The sequence below is a fragment of the Sinocyclocheilus rhinocerous genome, unplaced genomic scaffold, assembly GCF_001515625.1.
Source record: "Sinocyclocheilus rhinocerous isolate Xijiao unplaced genomic scaffold, SAMN03320098_v1.1 scaffold370, whole genome shotgun sequence".
Lineage (NCBI taxonomy): Eukaryota > Metazoa > Chordata > Actinopteri > Cypriniformes > Cyprinidae > Sinocyclocheilus > Sinocyclocheilus rhinocerous.
Window position 1 is genome coordinate 487,669 of NW_015670897.1, and position 6,756 is coordinate 494,424.

Consider the following 6,756-nt stretch of genomic DNA (forward strand, 5'->3'; position numbering starts at 1 on the left):
ACGCTTGAGGTATTCGGCCAATCACAACGCACTGGATAGCTGGCCAATCACAGCACACCTCGCTTTTCAGACCGATGAGCTTTGTAAAAATCGACGCATTTCAGAAAGGCGGGGCATAGAGGAGAAACAATAATGTACAGTATGTTGAGAATAATGTGTTTTTTGAAACTTAAACCGCATAAACACATTTCATTACACCAAATACACAAAATAATGTTCTTTTTAGCAGCATCATATGATCCCTTTAACATAATTTAAGCAGAGAAAACCCAGGAAGAACAGGTTAAATGGGCAATTTAATTGATTCTATTTCGGATTGCCCTGATTCTGTTGTGTGCTTCAGTTATGCTGTACCATCAGGACACTGACACATTACTAACAAGATGTGCTTATATTTCTGTATGACACTGATGGGTTTCCAATAACAGTGGATGTTTATGGAATCTCTTTTTAAACCAGGTGAAGGACTGTTGAGGTTTCTCCTAAATGAAATTCTTCCTAGTCCAGACAGTCGCCATTTTTAAGGCGATTATTTCGTAGTGCCACAGGCTAGCGTTCCGCTCAGTTCGGAAATCACATCTCACCCATCACATCCACTCCAAAGCAGGACAAACGCACATCCCGATCCAATTTAGATGGTGAAATGCATTCTCTGCATTCCAAGGCATTCCGACAGCGAGGATACGAAATTCCGTGAATAATAGGAATTCCCTCAAGGGAGAATTTTTGGAATTTAAAAAAATATTCATGATGATGGATCAAAACACGAGCGGCGTCTCATTGTTATGCAGATATGGCGATTGTTCACAGAAGCAGGTTTTTGCGCCGCAGACGCTAATATCCAATTCTAATTTATATTCTGACACTTTAGACAAATGCAGCCCGTTTTCTTTTTAATGGAAACGAATCACAGGATGTATGATTGTGTTTGATTGAATGATACGGGAGAAGGGATGAATATAATGAGCTTTATTGTCTGGTTACTGGAGTATATTTTAGGACGCAGACGCTCTTATCACAGCCAAACACAGCAGTGTCTCTGAGCTGTCAGTCATGTATCAGCAGAGAGTTTATTATTGAATGTTAGGTTGACTAAAGCTCCTTCACGTGGAGTTAATGGACCCCCAGCGCTTATTTAATGAGCGACCTCTCATACACACACTTGTGTTTAATGCCGCTCCAGCAGTCTTTAGCTAAAGCACGTGACAGTGTTATTCACAGACCTGCAGAGATGCTGATGTCCAGTTATTTAACTCATATTGCATTGATTTATGAATGCACACTGAACTCAATGCAGCATGACCACATCTGATTGTGTTTTATACCGTTGTCTCTTTGCATTGCTTTAATATAAAGGTCAGTAATTTTGTGTAGACATTTCTGATTGTAAATGTCATGCACTGTTTTGTCTGAAACACAAGTGTTAGAGAAGGCTGAGCGGCTGTGTTTGAATTATCAGTGTCACACTGCTGGTAATACTAGGGCAGCACTTCATCAAAATAACGCTGAAGTCGGGATATGAAGTGCTAATAAACCGTCTGTTGTCAACAAAAGAAGCTTTAAGGTCTCCCTGAAGTTTTCCACTAAAATAAAAGCTTGATGGTTGAAAGTTTGCAAATGAAGAATTTAAGACAGCCAAAAATATTAGTATTGTAATTTTACAGTTATTACATTATATTATATTTTTCTTAAATACTATTTTACAGTAAAATATTAGAATAGTGATATTTCATTTTAAAAGTTTTTCATTTAATTATTATTATTATATTTGTTTCATTATAATATTATATTTTTCTTAAATACTATTTTTTATTTTACAGTAAAATATTACAGTAGTAATATTTAAAAAATATTGATTTAAAAAAATGATTGATAATAATAATTATTATTGTTGTTGTGATTATTATATATAATAATTCACATATACTGTGAATATTATTTCACAGTATATGTTCTTAAATACTCAATTGTTATTTTACAGTAAAATATTATAATCGTAATGTTGTTATTTAATAGTGTTTCATGTTCTTTAATAATAATAATAATAATAATAATAATTAAATAAAATAAATAAATAAATAATAATGATGATGATAATAATAATATAAAATATATAAAATATATTTTGAAGTCATATCACAAAATCTTTGGCCAAACCTGGAGATTTTCTTTTATTTTTTAAATGTATTTTAAATTGCAATTGCAATTTTAATCAGAAAAAATTATCAATTAGATTTTCCCCAAACTCGTTCAGCCCTAGCTAGTACTATTGTAGAAGTATGCAGTAAATGCACTGTATACATGCAGTATGTATGTAATTTTTTTATGCATTAAATACACGGATAATAATAATAATAATAATAATTAAATAAAATAAATAAATAATAATGATGATGATAATAATAATATAAAATAAAATAATATTATTTTGAAGTCATATCACAAAATCTTTGGCCAAACCTGGAGATTTTCTTTTATTTTTTAAATGTATTTTAAATTGCAATTGCAATTTTAATCAGAAAAAATTATCAATTAGATTTTCCCCAAACTCGTTCAGCCCTAGCTAGTACTATTGTAGAAGTATGCAGTAAATGCACTGTATACATGCAGTATGTATGTAATTTTTTTATGCATTAAATACACGGATGAAGTGCAGTATTTGCCAAAATGTACAGAATAGAACCGGAGTGCACTGTAAGCAATAGCCCTCATTGCAATGTGTTAAACTGACTGCCAAAAGTTTAGTTATTTTGACAAAATCAGATTAAAAATACAAAAGTGAATATGTAATACATTATAGATGAAATCTGGATGCCACTCGCTGAGATAATGCAGCATGTAGCATACTACCGTTTGAAACCTTCATCTCCGCATACTGTTTCACATGCTAGTTTTAAAAATAATAGGCAGTGTAGACTGTAGAGCATACAGCGCAGTATGCAGTAAGCAGTAAGCAGTGCACTAGTGCTCTCGTCTGAACATGGCCATTATCTAGAGAAGGCAATCATGTGCTGTCAGGACTCTGAGGAAACAGGACGAGACTCTAATCACAGTCTCTTTCGCAGCGCTTGGTATTGGTGTGGAAAGAGTGCTTATGTTTTCATTAGAGCTGGAGAGCAGGACGAGACCTGTCAATCAACACAGGAGCTGCGTCTAACCCTAAGACCAATTACCGGAGGAAGACAAGAAAATTCTAAACTCGATTTTTACATTTACTGAACAAAATGTAAGGAGCATTAGAATGTTGTTAGGTTGCCAGGGTGTTGCTAGGCAGTTGCTAAGGTATTTTGAGTTGGAGGAGTTTCTGTGCTGTTGCTAGGGTGTTAAGAGTGGTTGCTAGGTGCTTGTTTTGCAAATATCTCTCAGGTCCCTCCTTAAATGTGCATCTGTTGTATTGTCCAGCAGGTGTAATTGTAAATCTGAGCACTTAATAACGTAACAGCACATACTCTAAATATGATTCAGGGGCTTTGTAAATATCACAATAATAAATATCATAAATAAAATCTCTAAATATCACTTTAGTGCGTGTTTATACCAAAATAAGTGCCTAAAAATCCAACAGTTATTTTGTCAAAAATTTACATATGTTATGAAATGTTTTTTTTATGAAGAGAAATTAGTATTTGACTAATAAATTATATTTTTAAGATGTACTTTTTGTTAAATTTCAATCAGAATATTTGAGAATTGAGAACTTTAATTATTATTCATTCCATACAAATATTCTTCATCTTTCACAATAACCTAAGATGTGTGCAATTGTTATTTTTATTATCAAAAACTGCTATTTTTATTGTATTCAGATGAAATAGGTTCATATCACTCATAAATATTGTTTTTAAATTGATGTACTCAACTATTTATGTTACCTTAACTCGTCTGCTAAATTTTATTTGTCATGGTACCAAATTTACATAGAAAATAAAATGGTGTATAAACGATTTTCACTCGGAAATCATACATTTCACAGTTAATTACGAAGAAACAGCATTGCAGAGTAACAGGGGGGAAAAAAAGTAACTCATTGAATTAAACATGAAATTTTAAAGTAGAAAGACTAAAATAGTATTTTCTTGTAAAACTCCAATAATCTTTATTTAGGCCTACAGCTTTGAAAAAATAATTTGTTTGCTTTTACAGTTTCTGCTTACTTAAATGTTAAATGCATTCTAGTTCACATTTTTAGAGTTCAACTCTCACATTTTGAGGAACAAACTCTGACATTGCAGAGTAACGGGGGAAAAAAAGTAACACATTGAATTAAACATGACATTTTAAAGTAGAAAGACTAAAATAGTATTTTTTTGTAAGACTCCAATAATCTTTATTTAGGCCTACAGCTTTGAAAAAATAATTTGTTTGCTTTTACAGTTTCTGCTTACTTAAATGTTAAATGCATTCTAGTTCACATTTTTAGAGTTCAACTCTCACATTTTGAGGAACAAACTCTGCAGGATTATTTATGCACCAAAATGTAATACTTATTGTTTGGGGTTTGTTTATGATCAATCTTAATAGCGATGCCTGTCTTAGCAAACACAACTCACTAATTCTCCTGGTCTCTACTTTATAAAGGAAAATTACAATAGAAATTACATCTTGAGTTATTAATGTCCCTCCAGATAGTTGGACTGAGCTAATCAATCTGTTTTAAACATGCATTGTAATGCACTTACAGTATTAGACATTTGTCTCTTGCAGACGTCTGGAGCGTGCGTGTGTGCGTGTGTGCGTTTGTGCGTGTGTGTGTGTGAGTGTGTGTGTGTCTCTGTAGGGATCACACACATCAATCTGTTTTAAACATGCATTGTAATACACTTACAGTATTAGACATTTGTCTCTTGCAGACGTCTGGAGCGTGCGTGTGTGTGTGTGTGCTTGTGTGTGCGTGTGTGTGTGTGTGTGCGTGTGTGTGTCTCTGTAGGGATCACACACACACATTGTATTATTCTGTTGCTCGTAACAGCCGTTGTGCTGGTGGTTTCTTGTCTCTGGGGGTTTGTTGATGGTAAAATGCTGATGTCTGTGTTTTCCTTTGACCTGCGAGAGGCTGATTTGGTGACGTGCATCTTTACAGTATTTTAAGAAGAGAAGTGCACTGTTATTTTACTAAAACAAAGGAAATATAGATTTATGTCAGGATGCATTCATATTTAAAGCAGCTGTACTCGATGTGCTCTTGTGTTTATATAAGATAATCACTGAAAAACGTCCTCGAGTCCAGGGAGAAATAAAAAATGCATTGCTATATGAAAGTAATCTGTGGAATATGATGGTGTTTCCCCTTCACTTAGAGTCCAACATGTCATTTTTGTGCACTGCCAATAGTGGGTGAAATGAGAAAAATGACCAGCCATAAATACTTACCACTATGAAACTGCATTAATGTCTGTGTTTTCCTTTGACCTGCGAGAGGCTGATTTGGTGACGTGCATCTTTACAGTATTTTAAGAAGAGAAGTGCACTTATTTTACTAAAACAAAGGAAATATAGATTTATGTCAGGATGCATTCATATTTAAAGCAGTTGTACTCGATGTGCTCTTGTGTTTATATAAGACAATCACTGAAAAACGTCCTCGAGTCCAGGGAAAAATAAAAAATGCATTGCTATATGAAAGTAATCTGTGGAATATGATGGTGTTTCCCCTTCACTTAGAGTCCAACATGTCATTTTTGTGCACTGCCAATAGTGGGTGAAATTAGAAAAATGACCAGCCATAAATACTTACCACCATGAAACTGCATTATTATTTTTGTTAAAATTTTCTTATGTCCTTTTGAAAATGCAGTTATTTAGCTATTTTTTCATGCACATTAGTGGAAGAAAGCACATTGTCTTTGACAGCGCTAGTGTTATTTTTGCATCGGGATATTATTATAGATTTTATTATTATAATATAATATATATTATTATATTTTGAATCAGTTTTTATTTTCATATTTTCTTTCTTCATTTTAATTTTAGCTATAGTACTTTTGTTCCATTGTTTTTGTCATTTTAGTAGTTTTTTATTTTTATTTTATGCTTAGTGATTTTAGTACATAACTAAATTAAGATGTAAAATAATAATATCAATATATTTTAACAAAAATAATGTGTGTGTGTGTGTGTGTGTGTGTGTGTCTGTCTGTGTTTGAATGCAATACAGCGCTAGTGTTATTTTTCCATTTGGATATTATTATAGATTTTATTATTATATTATAATATATATTATTATATTTTGAATCAGTTTTTATTTTCATATTTTCTTTCTTCATTTTAATTTTAGCTATAGTACTTTTGTTCCATTGTTTTTGTCATTTTAGTAGTTTTTTATTTTTGTTTTATACTTAGTGACTTTAGTACATAACTAAATTAAGATGTTAAATAATAATATCATTAATAATAATATCAATATATTTTAACAAAAATAATGTGTGTGTGTCTGTCTGTCTGTCTGTGTGTGTGTGTGTGTTTGAATGTCAGGAAGGTTTTATGCTGCTCTAATTAGACATGTCATCTGTCTGTCTGTTTATCCATCTGTCTCTCACTCTCACCCAAGCTGAATATGTTTAATAATCCCACTCCAGTTCTAGATGCTGAATACAGTCAAGTGTTTCTGACTTGTCACAGTTTGCCTGTGTGTGCGTGTGTGTCTGTGTGTGTGCCTGTGTGTGTGTGTGTCTGTCTGTCTGTGTGTGTGTGTGTGAGTGTCTGTCTGTCTGTCTGTCTGTCTCTGTGTGTGTGTCTGTGTCTGTGTCTGTCTGTGTG